The sequence below is a fragment of the Cherax quadricarinatus genome, chromosome 23, assembly GCF_038502225.1.
Source record: "Cherax quadricarinatus isolate ZL_2023a chromosome 23, ASM3850222v1, whole genome shotgun sequence".
Taxonomy (NCBI): domain Eukaryota; kingdom Metazoa; phylum Arthropoda; class Malacostraca; order Decapoda; family Parastacidae; genus Cherax; species Cherax quadricarinatus.
Window position 1 is genome coordinate 19,325,010 of NC_091314.1, and position 19,890 is coordinate 19,344,899.

The following is a 19,890-nucleotide window of genomic DNA, read 5'->3' on the forward strand; positions in this document are numbered from 1 at the left end:
CTGCTAACCAGAACTCCTAAATCTTTTTCGCAATCCGTAATATTAAGATATACATTATTTAGTTTATATGTGGCATGATTGTTGTCCTGTCCAACATTTAGAACTTTGCATTTGTCTATATTAAACTGCATCTGCCACTTCTCCGACCACTGCATCAGTCTATTCAAATCTTCCTGGAGTGCTCGAATGTCCTCGTCAGAATGAATTCGACGGCCTATTTTGGTGTCATCGGCAAACTTGCCGATGTCGCTCTTTATGCCCTCATCTACGTCGTTTATGTAGATTGTGAACAGCAGGGGGCCCAACACCGACCCCTGTGGAACACCGCTCGTGACGCTTCCCCACTTTGATTTCTTCCCATTTATGCAAACTCTCTGCTGCCTATTTGTCAACCATGCCTCTATCCAGGAAAAAATTTCTCCTCCTATTCCATGTGCTTTAATTTTCCTCAATAGTCTCTGATGTGGGACCCTGTCAAAAGCCTTACTGAAGTCCATATACACAATATCATATTCATTACCATGATCTACCTCCTCAAATACCTTAGTGAAAAAAGTTAATAAATTCGTAAGGCAGGAACGCCCCTTTGTAAAACCATGCTGAGATTCGTTGATTAATTTATGCTTTTCAAGGTGGCTACGAACTGCCTCGGCAATTATTGATTCCATAAATTTTCCCACTATGGAGGTTAGGCTTATTGGTCTATAGTTCGAAGCTAAGGACCTGTCACCTGTTTTGAAAATAGGCATCACATTTGCCATTTTCCACTTATCTGGCACCATGCCAGTTTGTAGTGATATGTTGAAAAGATTAGCCAAAGGTGTGCTAAGCTCCTCTTTACATTCCTTTAGAACCCTTGCATACAGTTCATCAGGGCCTGGGGATTTGTTAGGTTTTAATTTATCTATTTGCCTAAGGACCATGTCACTTGTGACTCTAATCGTGCACAGTTTATTATCGTCCTGTTCTACATAATTTATCATTACTGGAATATCGCTGGTATCCTCCTGTGTAAAAACTGAGAGGAAGTATGTGTTAAAAATTCTACACATTTCCTTATCACTGTCAGTGAGCTGACCCGAGGAACTTTTGAGTGGGCCTATCTTGTCCCTGATCTTACTTCAGTATACCTGAAAGAATCCTTTTGGGTTAGTCTTCGATTCTCTTGCAACTTTAACCTCATAATCTCTTTTTGCTTTTCTAATTCCCCTTTTTATTTCTCTCTTTAACTGAATATATTATATTATTATTTATTATTAGGCTGTTGCTCAACTCGGCCTACAGAAAAGAATGCTTCTCATCTGCTCCATATTGTCGCTCAACACCACCTTCCTATAATTTTACTGCAGCATTTAGCCTTACTGAGAACCCAACTCGAAAAGTGGAAGCATGATATAAACCTCGATCATCCCACCACCAGATGGAAATTATATTTAAGAGCATGTCAGGCGATCCTAGCTCAATAATTATCCCAGGGTAAAAATACCAAAATAAACTTACTAACAATATACATCATTATAATTATTGAAAATTTTAATAATTTTCCTGTAATTTGTGTAATAACGTTTATATAACGTAATTTAGGTGTGTAGTGTTGATGTGACTTTCAAAAGATGATAAGCCACAGAGATTTAGATTAAGATTTTGCCACCGAAGTGGCTAGTTTATTGTGCACCCCCATATCCATCCTGTGGACGGTAGCGCGAGAGCATATGGATACACAAAAGGCCTAGGAACTAGGCCCCAAAGGGTTAACAGGAATACATATGGATTTATATCTACATATCTATAGTTCACTTATCTGTTACAAGCAAATTTAGGAAATTTGCTTAGTATATCTGGTATCTTATTTTCATTAATAAGATATCTTGACATGTCACATAGGTTATTATACTGTCTGTCTCTGTATTCCTCAATAAGTGGACAATTAAGCACATAGTGTTCAAGAGAGTGACCATATGCCTGATCACATAATTTACATTTAGTTTGATCATCATCTGTGTGTCTCCCAAACTGCCAGAAGTACTTGTAACCAAGCCTAAGCCTGGCCACTACAACATCAGTCAGTCTGTTCACATTGCAAGTTGCTCCATAAACATACTTATCTACGTTCATGTTATCATAGTGGGTTATAGATCTACTCAGGCTTCTAACTGCATTCCTATAACAATCATTTTCATTATTTACTTCTCTCCTAATATTATTCCTAATGCTAGACACAGTTATACCAAAGTTATATTCTACATTCTCCTTTTCGATACTCTTCTTGGCTAACATATCAACTTTATCATGAAGGAGTAATCCAATGTGTGATGGGATCCATAGCAATTGTACATTAATTCCTTTGTCCCTAATTTTTGAGTATCTATACCTGGCTTCCCCAATGAGCATGTTGTTGGAGTCATTATATGAGCCAAGAGCCTTCAATGATGACATAGAATCAGTAATGATGATAGAGTCAAGCTCAGTGTCATAGGTTAGCTTTAGCGCCATTAGGATTGCAAACAATTCAGTTTGCAGTGTAGACGCCCAGTTGTTAATTCTTATGCCTAACTCAACAAATTTATTATCGTTCTTAACTAGGGAGGTGGCAACAAGAGCAGATGCAGCCCTGCCAGAAGACTCCTGTTTAGATCCATCAGTGTATATAACTTGTGATAACTTATTACTACCAGCTAGGCGAAAAATTTCTTCTTGAGCAGTTGCTCTAACAAGAGATTTAAGGAAGGGATTACTAGCAATGAGCTTCTTGGGAGGGACTTGTAGGTATGTGATATTAAATGAACACATCTTCCATGGAGGGGTGAAATGCTCTTGTTGCCTACAGTGATACAGTTCATGCAGGTTATAAAACTTAATGCAATTGCACGTTTTCACAATCCATTTAGATCTGTGTGTATTTACCTCTAGACACTTGGTAAGATTCACTGTGACAGTGTCTGGTTCGTTTCTCAACATTCTAATACCGAGTACAGTGTTAATTTCAACAATCCTATCACTGATACTAGAAATACCAAGCTCCTTCCTCATGTTAAGAACTTTTGTAGATCTGGGACAGCCAAGAATAATCCTGAGAGCTTCATTTTGCATTAACTCCAAGGGTCGGAGGGAACTTTCTCTAGCTAGTATCAACATGGGAGCAGCATAATCAATTAAGGAAGCCACAGAGGAACCAACATCCCCTATAATTTTTACCATTTCTTCTATGGCAATTAGAATAAAACGTAATTGTTAAAATGTGGAAAAAACTGATATTTCATTAATGAAAACGTGTTACACACCTGGAAGTGTTACTGAATCAATGGAGATGTGTGTATAAAAAACTGGGGGGGGGGGGGGAGCCGGAATATGGCGTAATGTTTGTATTGTGGTAATGAGTGATGTTAATTAATCGTGGGTCATCGGGGCCGATAGAAATATTATCGCCAAAAATCTACCAAGGTAGGAAGAATTAATGTGTAGTGTATCTGGAAAGGTCCAGATCTGTGAAATAACTATCAGATTAATGCTGGTAATAATGAAAAATGAGGTGCGGTCTTAACGGGATGAATTTACCGCTGCGTGGTTTGTAATGGTGTGTGTTCGCTTCCCAGTGTTTTAATTCTCACACAACAGGTAAGGTAAGTAGTTACTGGTTAATATTAGGGTACTTGCCTCCCCTCAAGGGAGGTTCCTTGACGCTGGTGAAGGGCTCTTGATCTAGGGAATTGGATCTGTGCTCCAGTTCCCTGAATTGACTTACTTACCTTCCAACACCCCCAGGCGCTGTATAATCCCTACAGGTTTAGCGCTCCCCATTATAATAGGCGTTTGGATATATCATCAATACCATATTTTGCTAAGATATGTTTTGTATAATATAAAAATATGAAAGGACAAACAAATCCTTAGTCGTCAAGTTCACAATAATTTTTCCTTGTATACAGTCCATTTTTAATACAGCCAGTGTTACTGGCTTGAAATATTTTATTTAATGAGAATTCAATAATATCTTTATTTACTACAAGTACATGTACAAGGTACACAGAAAAAAAGGTACACAGGTCTAGCTGACATCAATGACATACTACAATATAGAAGCCGCCTGTTATGCTGAGCATTTCGGGCAAATTAGGTTAATTTTGTCCCAGGATGCGACCCACACCAGTCGATTAAGACTCAGGTACCCATTTTACTGATGGGTGAGCATAGACAACCGGTGTAAAGAAACGCCCAATGTTTCTACCCTCGCTAGGAATCGAACCCAGACGCTCGCCTTGTGAAACGAGAGCTTTAGCCACCAGGCCATGGGGTCTGATGTGTGAGTTAGGGGAGTTGAGAAGGTAGGCATCGAAGGAGTAATGTGACCCCAATGTAAATAAGTCACTTTGACTTTTTTGGGTTATCCTAGGTAATGTACACATATGCTGCCATGCATGATAATTTATGTAACCATTTATGTGTACCTGTATCTGAATAAACTTGCCCATTATTACTGAAGTTCCACATGTCACCGAGGAACATCAGTATCAGAAAGTATAATCTGTTTTAGATGTGCCAGAATTCTCCCCAGTTATGTGTAAAATGTTATTTCAGGATTGTACCTGCGAAATTCACCCTCATAATTTCTCATAATGATGGTAGAATTACCAGTGTTAGGTAAAAGGACATGCGTGCAACTAATGCGATATTTTGTGCAAGAAAGGTATAAAATACCGACAATATGAAAGTTAAGACACATGTGCAACATCTGGATATCTTTATTGTAGTAGACGTTTCGCCATCCAGTGGCTTTATCAATACAGATTCTAGGACATAATAGGAAGACAGTAGAACTATATACAAAAGATGAGGTAATCAGTCCCTCGGCCTTGGAGTTAGTGTTCACAGCATCGTGGTGGAGGAGAGTCTGGAGCAAAGGCAAGAAGACTGGCGCTTTTTATAGGCGTCAGTGAATGGGACGGGCAGCAGACGAGGGCAGTCACTGGTAGGCGGGATTCCCCAGTGGAAGTAGGTCCTTCCCAAAGAGATGGGTTAGTTGCAGCAGCCGTGAAGAAGGTCTTGTAGATGTCCTCTGAACCAAGATTCCAAGGCCGAGGGACTGATTACCTCATCTTTTGTATATAGTTCTACTGTCTTCCTATTATGTTCTAGAATCTGTATTGATAAAGCCACTGGATGGCGAAACGTCTACTACAATAAAGATATCCAGATGTTGCACATGTGTCTTAACTTTCATATTGTCGGTATTTTATACCTTTCTTGCACAACTTGTCAGACACTGCAACATCATGGAATCTTGGTTCAGAGGACATCTACAAGACCTTCTTCACGGCTGCTGCAACTAACCCATCTCTTTGGGAAGGACCTACTTCCACTGGGGAATCCCGCCTACCAGTGACTGCCCTCGTCTGCTGCCCGTCCCATTCACTGACGCCTATAAAAAGCGCCAGTCTTCTTGCCTTTGCTCCAGACTCTCCTCCACCACGATGCTGTGAACACTAACTCCAAGGCCGAGGGACTGATTACCTCATCTTTTGTATATAGTTCTACTGTCTTCCTATTATGTCCTAGAATCTGTATTGATAAAGCCACTGGATGGCGAAACGTCTACTACAATAAAGATATCCAGATGTTGCACATGTGTCTTAACTTTCATAATGCGATATTTTATTGTTACAACGTATCGCTCTCCAGGAGCTTTGTCAAGCTCCTGGAGAGCGAAACGTTGTTATAATAAAATGCCGCATCAGTTTCACATGTGTCCCTTAGTCACTTAGTATTTAGTCAACTTACTCCACAATTTGTAACAATTTAGGGTTAAGAATTAATCTAAGTTTGCTCGAAATGCCTAGCCATGCTAGGTGCTCTACTGGCCCCCTCTGTAATTAGTATTGTATTACATGTAAACCACAAAATAACCAAAATCTGTAAACCCCGCATTGTAATCCATATAGAGAATAAACTTTGATTTGATTCGATTTGATAACAATATACAACATTGTATTACTATATGGTGTCCCATAACATTTCATTTTCTTTAGTGTATATACACTACACAAGCTTTCTTATGGTGAACTACACGAAATAATGTCAGCACGCTATTGTATATAGTACTTTCTTCAGTTTCTCTATTTTAATTTCATTGCAAGTTGGTAAATTTTGGCTAACATTGAATATAAACTTTCCAATGGTTTTTACATACGAAATTATATAGAATTTAGCCCAGGATAACTCAATAAGACAAAGAATGTGATTTTCTCCAACGAGTACTCGTGTTCAGTTTAATATTTATATAATCATATATACAATATTTGTATACAGAACATTATGTTTCTCAGTGTTTATATGCTAAGAATTTACTTTAATACTTATTTTAGGAATTAAAGTTTTCTCGTCTGGTGGTGAAAGGTTATGCTACGTGCAAACTCAATGATCCTCTTGTCAATACGTTTATTTAGGTTCAGGTACACATAAATACCGTTACATAAATCATCATACATAATAACGTATGTGTAAATTACCTAGTATAACTGAAAAAAGTTAAAGTGACTTATTTCCATTGGGGTCCTTTAAACCGTATTAACCAATCAAAAGAAAATCAACACAAAAATCAGTATGTCAGAGGAAAAAATCTGAATGTTTAATCAATACAAGAAATCACAATCCTCCCTTCCTGCATCCTCATTCATTAGAAATTCAGTCTCTCCTCTTTAATTAATTTATTCTAAGACTGGCTTTGAAATAATAAGATAAAACCTTCTGGTCCTTAATCACTGTGTATTGGAAGGTGTTTGAGATAAGATAAGATAAGATTTCGTTCGGATTTTTAACCCCGGAGGGTTAGCCACCCAGGATAACCCAAGAAAGTCAGTGCGTCATCGAGGACTGTCTAACTTATTTCCATTGGGGTCCTTAATCTTGTCCCCCAGGATGCGACCCACACCAGTCGACTAACACCCAGGTACCTATTTGCTGCTAGGTGAACAGGACAACAGGTGTAAGGAAACGTGTCGGAATTTCCACCCGCCGGGAATCGAACCCGGGCCCTCCGTGTGTGAAGCGGGAGCTTTAGCCACCAGGCCACCGGGCCATCTCTGTTTACTCCCCCGCTCCCCAGTACCGTATTGGCTTTAAAACAAAAATTGCACTATGTTCTGGACACTGGTTGTTAACAAATTTGTATCCTGTACACAGGTGAGATTCAATTTCTTTCCTTTATTTACCTCTTTAAGCATTTCCAGTTTTTGTAATTCATGGTGGCCCACATGTTCTCTTGGACCCAGGTGGTCCTGGAAGAATCCCACTTTCATATCTTTGATATGTGTCATCTTTTTTTTTTTAAGCAAAACAAATTTTGTTTCTGTAAAGGGAAGTACAGTATACTATACAGTTAAGGTGAATAACATATATAAATAGTTCTTAGAAAGCTCCTTGTTATGCAAAGCATTTCGGGCAGTGCAAAGCGTTTCAGTTTTTTTTTTTGTTAGATCAGCATATCACGAAGAACAAGAATAATCACAACGACATTGCATGAGAGCTGGACACGACACGGGGTGCTGCGAGCCGGACACGACACGGGGTGCTGCGAGCCGGACACGACACGGGGTGCTGCGAGCCGGACACGACACGGGGTGCTGCGAGCCGGACACGACACGGGGTGCTGCGAGCCGGACACGACACGGGGTGCTGCGAGCCGGACACGACACGGGGTGCTGCGAGCCGGACACGACACGGGGTGCTGCGAGCCGGACACGACACAGGGTGCTGCGAGCCGGACACGACACGGGGTGCTGCAAGCCGGACACGACAAGGGGTGCTGCGAGCCGGACACGACACGGGGTGCTGCGAGCCGGACACGACACGGGGTGCTGCGAGCCGGACACGACACGGGGTGCTGCAAGCCGGACACGACACGGGGTGCTGCGAGCCGGACATGACACGGGGTGCTGCGAGCCGGACACGACACGGGGTGCTGCGAGCCAGACACGACACGGGGTGCTGCAAGCCGGACACGACACGGGGTGCTGCGAGCCGGACACGACACGGGGTGCTGCGAGCCGGACACGACACGGGGTGCTGCGAGCCGGACACGACACGGGTGCTGCGAGCCGGACACAACACAGGGTGCTGCGAGCCGGACACGACACGGGGTGCTGCGAGCCGGACACGACACGGGGTGCTGCAAGCCGGACACGACACGGGGTGCTGCGAGCCGGACACGACACGGGGTGCTGCGAGCCGGACACGACACGGGGTGCTGCGAGCCGGACACGACACAGGGTGCTGCGAGCCGGACACGACACGGGGTGCTGCGAGCCGGACACGACACAGGGTGCTGCGAGCCGGACACGACACGGGGTGCTGCGAGCCGGACACGACACAGGGTGCTGCAAGCCGGACACGACACGGGGTGCTGCGAGCCGGACACGACACGGGGTGCTGCGAGCCGGACATGACACAGGGTGCTGCGAGCCGGACACGACACGGGGTGCTGCGAGCCGGACACGACATGGGGTGCTGCGAGCCGGACACGACACGGGGTGCTGCGAGCCGGACACGACACGGGGTGCTGCGAGCCGGACACGACACGGGGTGCTGCGAGCCGGACACAACACAGGGTGCTGCGAGCCGGACACGACACGGGGTGCTGTGAGCCAGACACGACACGGGGTGCTGCGAGCCGGACACGACACGGGGTGCTGCGAGCCGGACACAACATGGGGTGCTGCGAGCCGGACACGACACAGGGTGCTGCGAGCCGGACACGACACGGGGTGCTGCGAGCCGGACACGACATGGGGTGCTGCGAGCCGGACACGACACAGGGTGCTGAGAGCTGGACACGACACGGGGTGCTGCGAGCCGGACACGACATGGGGTGCTGCGAGCCGGACACGACATGGGGTGCTGCGAGCCGGACACGACACGGGGTGCTGCGAGCCGGACACGACACGGGGTGCTGCAAGCCGGACACGACATGGGGTGCTGCGAGCCGGACACGACACGGGGTGCTGCGAGCCTGAGAAGATAAGCACTGTATTTCTACAGAGGACCTTTAAGCTAGTATTTGCGATTTTTTTTTTGTTGACTGTCAGTTCAGTTAACTCTTCCCCAACAGGTGATTTTGATGCCAGTGAGGGGCTTTTGATCCAAGCAACCGGACTTATCCTCTCTTTCTTTGGATCAAACCTGATTGCCTCTCGTTTCCCCAGGCGCTGTATGATCCCTACGGGTTTACCGCTACCACCTGAATTAAATCAGTTCACATGACATGCAAAGGATATTCCTAGATATTTCACCAAAGTAACTGTTGAGATGGGGTCCTCGTTGCACAAGACCTTAAAATTTACAGATTTTTTTTATATTTTATTTAAAAAGACACAGTATACATGTATGGTATACATAATTTACAGAAATAGATTCTGGTGAACGTCAGACCTGCGAATCTCCATACCTTAATATTATTTACACGTTTAATTTGCATTTTGAAGGCTTCCGTTACTCTTAATTGCACCGACAGTTTGTGAACATTAATGGGCTTGTTATTTACACAGCACAAGGAGTCTTACAATACACACTACAGTCTTACAAGACACACTACAGTCTTACAAGACACACTACAGTCTTACAAGACACACTACAGTCTTACAAGACACACTACAGTCTTACAAGACATACTACAGTCTTACAAGACACACTACAGTCTTACAAGACACACTACAGTCTTACAAGACACACTACAGTCTTACAAGACACACTACAGTCTTACAAGACACACTACAGTCTTACAAGACACACTGTCTTACAAGACACACTACAGTCTTACAAGACACACTACAGTCTTACAAGACACACTACAGTCTTACAAGACACACTACAGTCTTACAAGACACACTACAGTCTTACAAGACACACTACAGTCTTACAAGACACACTACAGTCTTACAAGACACACTACAGTCTTACAAGACACACTACAGTCTTACAAGACACACTACAGTCTTACAAGACACACTACAGTCTTACAAGACACACTACAGTCTTACAAGACACACTACAGTCTTACAAGACACACTACAGTCTTACAAGACACACTACAGTCTTACAAGACACACTACAGTCTTACAAGACACACTACAGTCTTACAAGACACACTACAGTCTTACAAGACACACTACAGTCTTACAAGACACACTACAGTCTTACAAGACACACTACAGTCTTACAAGACACACTACAGTCTTACAAGACACACTACAGTCTTACAAGACACACTACAGTCTTACAAGACACACTACAGTCTTACAAGACACACTACAGTCTTACAAGACACACTACAGTCTTACAAGACACACTACAGTCTTACAAGACACACTACAGTCTTACAAGACACACTACAGTCTTACAAGACACACTACAGTCTTACAAGACACACTACAGTCTTACAAGACACACTACAGTCTTACAAGACACACTACAGTCTTACAAGACACACTACAGTCTTACAAGACACACTACAGTCTTACAAGACACACTACAGTCTTACAAGACACACTACAGTCTTACAAGACACACTACAGTCTTACAAGACACACTACAGTCTTACAAGACACACTACAGTCTTACAAGACACACTACAGTCTTACAAGACACACTACAGTCTTACAAGACACACTACAGTCTTACAAGACACACTACAGTCTTACAAGACACACTACAGTCTTACAAGACACACTACAGTCTTACAAGACACACTACAGTCTTACAAGACACACTACAGTCTTACAAGACACACTACAGTCTTACAAGACACACTACAGTCTTACAAGACACACTACAGTCTTACAAGACACACTACAGTCTTACAAGACACACTACAGTCTTACAAGACACACTACAGTCTTACAAGACACACTACAGTCTTACAAGACACACTACAGTCTTACAAGACACACTACAGTCTTACAAGACACACTACAGTCTTACAAGACACACTACAGTCTTACAAGACACACTACAGTCTTACAAGACACACTACAGTCTTACAAGACACACTACAGTCTTACAAGACACACTACAGTCTTACAAGACACACTACAGTCTTACAAGACACACTACAGTCTTACAAGACACACTACAGTCTTACAAGACACACTACAGTCTTACAAGACACACTACAGTCTTACAAGACACACTGTAGTCTTACAAGACACACTACAGTCTTACAAGACACACTACAGTCTTACAAGACACACTACAGTCTTACAAGACACACTACAGTCTTACAAGACACACTACAGTCTTACAAGACACACTACAGTCTTACAAGACACACTACAGTCTTACAAGACACACTACAGTCTTACAAGACACACTACAGTCTTACAAGACACACTACAGTCTTACAAGACACACTACAGTCTTACAAGACACACTACAGTCTTACAAGACACACTACAGTCTTACAAGACACACTACAGTCTTACAAGACACACTACAGTCTTACAAGACACACTACAGTCTTACAAGACACACTACAGTCTTACAAGACACACTACAGTCTTACAAGACACACTACAGTCTTACAAGACACACTACAGTCTTACAAGACACACTACAGTCTTACAAGACACACTACAGTCTTACAAGACACACTACAGTCTTACAAGACACACTACAGTCTTACAAGACACACTACAGTCTTACAAGACACACTACAGTCTTACAAGACACACTACAGTCTTACAAGACACACTACAGTCTTACAAGACACACTACAGTCTTACAAGACACACTACAGTCTTACAAGACACACTACAGTCTTACAAGACACACTACAGTCTTACAAGACACACTACAGTCTTACAAGACACACTACAGTCTTACAAGACACACTACAGTCTTACAAGACACACTACAGTCTTACAAGACACACTACAGTCTTACAAGACACACTACAGTCTTACAAGACACACTACAGTCTTACAAGACACACTACAGTCTTACAAGACACACTACAGTCTTACAAGACACACTACAGTCTTACAAGACACACTACAGTCTTACAAGACACACTACAGTCTTACAAGACACACTACAGTCTTACAAGACACACTACAGTCTTACAAGACACACTACAGTCTTACAAGACACACTACAGTCTTACAAGACACACTACAGTCTTACAAGACACACTACAGTCTTACAAGACACACTACAGTCTTACAAGACACACTACAGTCTTACAAGACACACTACAGTCTTACAAGACACACTACAGTCTTACAAGACACACTACAGTCTTACAAGACACACTACAGTCTTACAAGACACACTACAGTCTTACAAGACACACTACAGTCTTACAAGACACACTACAGTCTTACAAGACACACTACAGTCTTACAAGACACACTACAGTCTTACAAGACACACTACAGTCTTACAAGACACACTACAGTCTTACAAGACACACTACAGTCTTACAAGACACACTACAGTCTTACAAGACACACTACAGTCTTACAAGACACACTACAGTCTTACAAGACACACTACAGTCTTACAAGACACACTACAGTCTTACAAGACACACTACAGTCTTACAAGACACACTACAGTCTTACAAGACACACTACAGTCTTACAAGACACACTACAGTCTTACAAGACACACTACAGTCTTACAAGACACACTACAGTCTTACAAGACACACTACAGTCTTACAAGACACACTACAGTCTTACAAGACACACTACAGTCTTACAAGACACACTACAGTCTTACAAGACACACTACAGTCTTACAAGACACACTACAGTCTTACAAGACACACTACAGTCTTACAAGACACACTACAGTCTTACAAGACACACTACAGTCTTACAAGACACACTACAGTCTTACAAGACACACTACAGTCTTACAAGACACACTACAGTCTTACAAGACACACTACAGTCTTACAAGACACACTACAGTCTTACAAGACACACTACAGTCTTACAAGACACACTACAGTCTTACAAGACACACTACAGTCTTACAAGACACACTACAGTCTTACAAGACACACTACAGTCTTACAAGACACACTACAGTCTTACAAGACACACTACAGTCTTACAAGACACACTACAGTCTTACAAGACACACTACAGTCTTACAAGACACACTACAGTCTTACAAGACACACTACAGTCTTACAAGACACACTACAGTCTTACAAGACACACTACAGTCTTACAAGACACACTACAGTCTTACAAGACACACTACAGTCTTACAAGACACACTACAGTCTTACAAGACACACTACAGTCTTACAAGACACACTACAGTCTTACAAGACACACTACAGTCTTACAAGACACACTACAGTCTTACAAGACACACTACAGTCTTACAAGACACACTACAGTCTTACAAGACACACTACAGTCTTACAAGACACACTACAGTCTTACAAGACACACTACAGTCTTACAAGACACACTACAGTCTTACAAGACACACTACAGTCTTACAAGACACACTACAGTCTTACAAGACACACTACAGTCTTACAAGACACACTACAGTCTTACAAGACACACTACAGTCTTACAAGACACACTACAGTCTTACAAGACACACTACAGTCTTACAAGACACACTACAGTCTTACAAGACACACTACAGTCTTACAAGACACACTACAGTCTTACAAGACACACTACAGTCTTACAAGACACACTACAGTCTTACAAGACACACTACAGTCTTACAAGACACACTACAGTCTTACAAGACACACTACAGTCTTACAAGACACACTACAGTCTTACAAGACACACTACAGTCTTACAAGACACACTACAGTCTTACAAGACACACTACAGTCTTACAAGACACACTACAGTCTTACAAGACACACTACAGTCTTACAAGACACACTACAGTCTTACAAGACACACTACAGTCTTACAAGACACACTACAGTCTTACAAGACACACTACAGTCTTACAAGACACACTACAGTCTTACAAGACACACTACAGTCTTACAAGACACACTACAGTCTTACAAGACACACTACAGTCTTACAAGACACACTACAGTCTTACAAGACACACTACAGTCTTACAAGACACACTACAGTCTTACAAGACACACTACAGTCTTACAAGACACACTACAGTCTTACAAGACACACTGCAAGTTCGGTACTAGTCCCTCTAGGATTTTCCAGGTGTATATAATCATGTATCTCTCCCTCCTGCGTTCCAGGGAATACAGGTTTAGGAACCTCAAGCGCTCCCAATAGTTGAGGTGTTTTATCTCCGTTATGCGCGCCGTGAAAGTTCTCTGTACATTTTCTAGGTCGGCAATTTCACCTGCCTTGAAAGGTGCTGTTAGTGTGCAGCAATATTCCAGCCTAGATAGAACAAGTGACCTAAAGAGTGTCATCATGGGCTTGGCCTCCCTAGTTTTGAAGGTTCTCATTATCCATCCTGTCATTTTTCTAGCAGATGCGATTGATACAATGTTATGGTCCTTGAAGGTGAGATCCTCCGACATGATCACTCCCAGGTCTTTGACGTTGGTGTTTCGCTCTATTTTGTGGCCAGAATTTGTTTTGTACTCTGATGAAGATTTAATTTCCTCATGTTTACCATATCTGAGAAATTGAAATTTCTCATCGTTGAACTTCATATTGTTTTCTGCAGCCCACTGAAAGATTTGGTTGATGTCCGCCTGGAGCTTTGCAGTGTCTGCAATGAAAGACACTGTCATGCAGATTCGGGTGTCATCTGCAAAGGAAGACACGGTGCTGTGGCTGACATCCTTGTCTATGTCGGATATGAGGATGAGGAACAAGATGGGAGCGAGTACTGTGCCTTGTGGAACAGAGCTTTTCACCGTAGCTGCCTCGGACTTTACTCTGTTGACGACTACTCTCTGTGTTCTGTTAGTGAGGAAATTATAGATCCATCGACCAACTTTTCCTGTTATTCCTTTAGCACGCATTTTGTGTGCTATTACGCCATGGTCACACGTGTCGAAGGCTTTTGCAAAGTCTGTATATATTACATCTGCATTCTTTTTGTCTTCTAGTGCATTTAGGACCTTGTCGTAGTGATCCAATAGTTGAGACAGACAGGAGCGACCTGTTCTAAACCCATGTTGCCCTGGGTTGTGTAACTGATGGGTTTCTAGATGGGTGGTGACCTTGCTTCTTATGACCCTTTCAAAGATTTTTATGATATGGGATGTTAGTGCTATTGGTCTGTAGTTCTTTGCTGTTGCTTTACTGCCCCCTTTGTGGAGTGGGACTATGTCTGTTGTTTTTAGTAACTGTGGGACGACCCCCGTGTCCATGCTCCCTCTCCATAGGATGGAAAAGGCTCGTGATAGGGGCTTCTTGCAGTTCTTGATGAACACAGAGTTCCATGAGTCTGGCCCTGGGGCATGTCATTTATCGCCTGTTCGAAGTCATTTGGCGTCAGGATAACATCGGATAGGCTTGTGTTAATCAAATTTTGTGGCTCTCTCATAAAAAATTCATTTTGATCTTCGACTCTCAGTCTGGTTAGCGGCTTGCTAAAAACTGAGTCATATTGGGACTTGAGTAGCTCACTCATTTCCTTGCTGTCATCTGTGTAGGACCCATCTTGTTTAAGTAGGGGCCCAATACTGGACGTTGTTCTCGATTTTGATTTGGCATAGGGGAAGAAATACTTTGGGTTTCTTTCGATTTCATTTATGGCTTTTAGTTCTTCCCGCGATTCCTGACTCCTAAAGGATTCTTTTAGCTTAAGTTCGATGCTTGCTGTTTCTCTGACCAGTGTCTCTCTACGCATTTCAGATATATTGACCTCTTTTAGCCGCTGTTATTCTTTTCCGTCGCCTGTAAAGGGAGCGCCTGTCTCTTTCTGTTTTACATCTACTCCTCCTTTTTCTTAGAGGAATAAGCCTTGTGCATACATCGAGTGCCACCGAGTTAATCTGTTCTAGGCATAAGCTGGGGTCTGTGTTGCTTAGTATATCTTCCCAGCTTATATCGGTTAGGACTTGGTTTACTTGGTCCCACTTTATGTTTTTGTTATTGAAGTTGAATTTGGTGAATGCTCCCTCGTGACTAATCTCATTATGTCGGTCTGGGGCTCTGCGCATACATGACTGAACCTCAATTATGTTGTGATCTGAGTATATTGTTTTTGATATGGTGACATTTCTTATCAGATCATCATTGTTAGTGAAGATGAGGTCTAGTGTATTCTCCAGTCTAGTAGGCTCTATTATTTGCTGGTTTAAATTGAATTTTGTGCAGAGATTTAAAAGCTCGCGTGAGTGTGAGTTTTCATCAGAGCTGCCTCCTGGTGTTATTACTGCAACAATATTATTTGCTATATTCCTCCATTTTAGGTGCCTTAAGTTGAAATCCCCCAGGAGCAAGATGTTGGGTGCAGGAGCTGGAAGGTTTTCCAGACAGTGGTCAATTTTTAACAGCTGTTCCTGGAATTGCTGGGATGATGCATCCGGAGGCTTGTAGACTACCACAATGACTAGGTTTTGGTTCTCGACCTTTACTGCTAAAACTTCCACTACATCATTTGAGGCATTTAGCAGTTCTGTGCAAACAAGTGACTCTGCAATGTACAGGCCAACCCCCCCCCCCTTTTGCCTGTTCACTCTGTCACATCTGTATAGGTTGTAACCTGGGATCCATATTTCGTTGTCCAAGTGATCCTTTATGTGGGTCTCAGTGAAAGCCGCGAACATTGCCTTTGCCTCTGCAAGCAGTCCACGGATGAAAGGTATTTTGTTGTTTGTTGCTGGCTTTAGACCCTGTATATTTGCAAAGAAGAATGTTATCGGACTGGTGGTATTGTTGGTACTGGGGGGGGGGATTTTTTTTCCGGCATTAGTATCTGTATCTGTTGGTTTGGAGTGGAGGCCATCGACTGTGATTCCACTCCAGGAATGACTGGATTTGGTGTACGATTTCTGCCATTTCCTTCCAGTTTTTTTTTCCTTCCTGGCACTAAAAAACCTCTCCCTCTTGAGTGGCTGTGGCAACCCAGGTTTTCCCATGGCCTGGATGTTTTGTATCTTTTTGTCCCCTTTAGATGGTATGCCTGGCAATTTAAGTTATAGCACAGTCTTTCCTGTACTGAAGAGGTACACAGTTCAGGGTGGAAAAGCTTACAGGAAGGGAGTTTGCATTTTCCTGTTGTCATATGGGCATGGCATTTTCTAGGGTGGTCATAGTTGCACGTCCCATCTGTTTTTCCAGATTTCCCATGCCAGCAGATACCGAGTGCATAGTATGTGCACAGGCTTGGTTTCCGTTTGCCTTGGGTTTCTGTGACTGTATTCCCTGTTGGTGCATGTTTCCCTGTCTTACTTCTATCCTCCCTAGCACCAACAATGGAGCTCCCACCAGTTGTTTTTGGTAATATATCCTCACTATTGCTAGTGGAGTCCTCTTGTTTGCTATTTCCTGCGGTATTTCTAGTTTGCAATATTGGTTTTATCTTATCTTTGACTACACTTGTTTCCCTACTATGGCTCCTGTCCCCTATGAGGTCATTTATATGTATTCCTTCCTGCGTATAATTCCCGACTACCTGGACGAAATCTCCAGCTTCACCATTACTGTCTCCCAGGACAGTATCTCCAGCTTCCCCATTACTGTCTCCCAGGACAGCATCTCCAGCTTCACCATTACTGTCTCCCAGGACAGCACCTTCAGCTTCACCATTACTGTCTCCCAGGACAGCACCTCCAGCTTCACCATTACTGTCTCCCAGGACAGCACTATCAGCCCCCCATTTACTGACTACCAGGACATCATCTCCAGCCTTACAGTTTCTGACTACATGGCCAGTATCAAGGGCAGTACCATTCAGCCCAGACTTTTTATGTTCCCATCTGTTGTAGAAAGCTTCCAGGTTTTCTATGAAAGCAGCTTTGATGTTAACCTCTTTTAATACCCTTGTGATTTTAGTCCACAGATTTATCTCATTTGGGCATACCCAAAAACACTTCCCTGTTTTAATACTGCTTGTAGCTAGTTCTTGGATATCTGCACAAGGGGCGTGACACCAATTTCCACAAAAATGACAATTTATGCATGTGGAAGCCCGTTTGTTCTGTGCTCTGACTACATAGTTGAGCTACAAGTGGAGAGAGTAGCAAGAATAGGATGGGAAAAACCAAACTACAAAAGGGGGGACTACACAGGCATGAGGAACTCCCTGCAAGACGCTCAGTGGGAGAGAGAAATGGCTGGAAAATCAGTAAAAGAAATGATGGACTGACAACAAAATGCAAGGAGGCAGAGGAGAGGTTTGTTCCCAAAGGAAACAGAAATAGTGGGAAGACCAGAAAGAGTCCTTGGTTCACCCAAAGGTGTAGGGAGGCAAATACTAGGTGTTTACCTGGAGAGAGTTCCGGGGGTCAACGCCCCCGCTGCCCGGTCTGTGACCAGGCCTCCTGGTGGATCAGAGCCTGATCAACCAGGCTGTTGCTGCTGGCTGCACGCAAACCAACGTACGAGCCACAGCCCGGCTGGTCAGGAACCGACTTTAGGTGCTTGTCCAGTGCCAGCTGGAAGACTGCCAGGGGTCTGTTGGTAATCCCCCTTATGTATGCTGGGAGGCAGTTGAACAGTCTCGGGCCCCTGACACTTATTGTATGGTCTCTTAACGTGCTAGTGACACCCCTGCTTTTCATTGGGGGGATGTTGCATCGTCTGCCAAGTCTTTTGCTTTCGTAGTGAGTGATTTTCGTGTGCAAGTTCGGTACTAGTCCCTCTAGGATTTTCCAGGTGTAAATTTATTTATTTATTTATTTATTTAGTAATTTGAGCATACATACAGAGGTACAAAAAAATACAGGTAAGAGCAGCATGCCAAAGCCACTTATATGCATAGCATTACGGGCTGGCTTAAAATTAACTTAAGATTAACTAAGCAATGATGAAATCAGTGATAAAACATTATTGTAAACAGATAACTATAAAGCACAAATGAGTATTACAAAGACACGTTATATGGTTGCTTGCATTGCTGTACATTCAGTCGAATGGAGTATTCTGTTAGGTAGTGTATTTAAAAAAATAACAAAGTTAGATTGGGTTTTAGGTTTAACATTTATGTGATATAATTGTGAGAAACATTTAAGATATACAATTTATAAGGTTCAGTTATTCAGTATTTATTTGGTTTTGGGTGAGTAAGTGATCTTTGAGAAGAGACTTGAATTTATAAACAGGTAGTGTTTCTTTTACAGGTAATGAATTCCAGATTTTAGGGCCTTTTATGTGCATTGAGTTTTTGCATAGCGTGAGATGGACACGAGGAACATCAAAGAGTGATCTGTACCTTGTGTTATGGTCATGTGTTCTGTTGAGGTTGGCAAGATGTTTGAGGGGAGGGTTAATATCAGAGTTAAGTGTTCTATGTATGTAATAGGTGCAATAATAAGTATGGATGTTTTTATAATCATGTATCTCTCCCGCCTGCGTTCCAGGGAATACAGTTTTAGGAACCTCAAGCGCTCCCAGTAATTGAGGTGTTTTATCTCCGTTATGCGCGCCGTGAAGGTTCTCTGTACATTTTCTAGGTCAGCAATTTCACCTGCCTTGAAAGGTGCTGTTAGTGTGCAGCAATATTCCAGCCTAGATAGAACAAGTGACCTGAAGAGTGTCATCATGGGCTTGGCCTCCCTAGTTTTGAAGGTTCTCATTATCCATCCTGTCATTTTTTTAGCAGATGCGATTGATACAATGTTATGGTCCTTGAAGGTGAGATCCTCCGACATGATCACTCCCAGGTCTTTGACGTTGGTGTTTCGCTCTATTTTGTGGCCAGAATTTGTTTTGTATTCTGATGAAGATTTAATTTCCTCGTGTTTATCAT